This window comes from Rattus rattus, chromosome 14 (assembly GCF_011064425.1).
Source record: "Rattus rattus isolate New Zealand chromosome 14, Rrattus_CSIRO_v1, whole genome shotgun sequence".
Taxonomy (NCBI): domain Eukaryota; kingdom Metazoa; phylum Chordata; class Mammalia; order Rodentia; family Muridae; genus Rattus; species Rattus rattus.
Window position 1 is genome coordinate 20,628,992 of NC_046167.1, and position 1,740 is coordinate 20,630,731.

Below are 1,740 nucleotides of genomic sequence, written 5' to 3' on the forward strand. Positions count from 1 at the left end.
AAAAAATGGGGTCGCCTTCCTCTTTGGCTTCTTCCAACCTTCCCCTAATTCAACCACAGGGGGCCTCAACTTCAGTCCATTGGTTGGGTTCAAGTACCTGCATCTGTTTCAGCTACGCTAGGCTCCTGTCTGTAAGCACCCCATAGCATCAGTGATAGCGTCAGGCCTTGGAGTCTCCCCATGAGATAGATCCCAAGATCTATCTCAACTAGACTACCTTTCCCTCGGTCTCGTCTCCATTTTTGTCCCAGCAGTTCTTTTAGACAGGAACAATTCTGGGTCAGAAATTTTGACTGTGGGTTGGAAACCTCATCCCTTCACTTGAGGGCCTGTTTATACTGGAGGTGTAGTCTTCAAGTTCCCTCTCCCCACCATTGTGCATTTCATCTAAGGACACTCCCATTGAGTCCTGAGAGTCTCTCACCTCCCAGGTCTCTAGACCCCCACGCCTCCCAACCCCCAAGGCTGCTTATTTCCATTCATGCTGTTGGCCCTCTGGACTTCGCTTCTGTTCTTCCCCTATTGTTGATCCTCTTCCCCCTTTCCTCCTCTCCCACCTAGGTCCCTCCCTCTGTCTCCTGTGATTCTTTTTTTCTTTCTCCTAAGTGGGATTGAAGCATCCTCACTTGGGCTTTTCTGTTTGTTAACCTTGAGTTCTGTGGATTGTATCCTAGGCAATATATATATATATATATATATATATATATATATATATATATATATGGCTAATATCCACTTATAAGTGAATGCATGCCATGCATATCTATTTGGGTCCAAGTTACTTCACTCAGGATGATGTTTTCTAGTTCCATTCATTTGCCTGTGAAGCCTAAGATGTCCTTGTTCTTAATAGCTTGATAATATTCCATTCTGTAAATGAACCGCATGTTTTATATCCATTCTTCAGTTGAGGGACGTCTAGGTTGTTTTCAGCTTCTGGCTGTTACAAATGAGGCCACTCTGAACGTAGTGGAGCATGTGTCCCTCTCTTGTTAGTGGGGCGTCTTTGGGGTATATACCCAAGAGTGGTATAGCTAGGTATTCAGTAGATCTAGTCTCTCTTTTCTGAGAAACCTCCAGATTGATTTCCAGAGTGGTTGTACCAGTCTGCAATCCCACCAACAATGGAGGAGTGTTCCTCTTTCTCCACATCCTCACCAGCATGTGCTGTCACCTGAGTTTTTGATCTTAGCCATTCTGCTTGTGTAAGGTGGAATCTCAGGGTCGTTTTGATTTGAATGTCCCTGATGACTAAGGACTTTGAATATTCCTTTAAGTGCTTCTGGTTCTGTACTCTCTTTTTTAATTGGGATATTTGGTTTTTTGGAGGTTAGCCTCTTGAGTTCTTTATATACTTTGGATATTAACCCTTTACTGGATGCAGGGTTAGTGTAGATTTTTTTCCCCAATCTGTAGGTTGCTGACTTGTCCTTTTGACTATGTCTTTTGCCTTACAGAAGTTTTTTCAATGTATTCCCCATCAAGATTTCAACACAGTACTTCACAGACATGGAAAAAGCAACTCTCAATTTCATATGGAAAAACAATTCTTAACAATAAAAGAACTTCAGGGGGAATCACCATCCTTGACCGCAAGCTATACCACAGAGCAATAGTGATAGAAATTACATGGTATTGGTACGGGGACAGACAAGTCGATCAATGGAATAGAATTCAAGACTTGGAAATAAATTCACATACTTACGGACACTTGATCTTTGACAAAGAAGCCAAAAAATA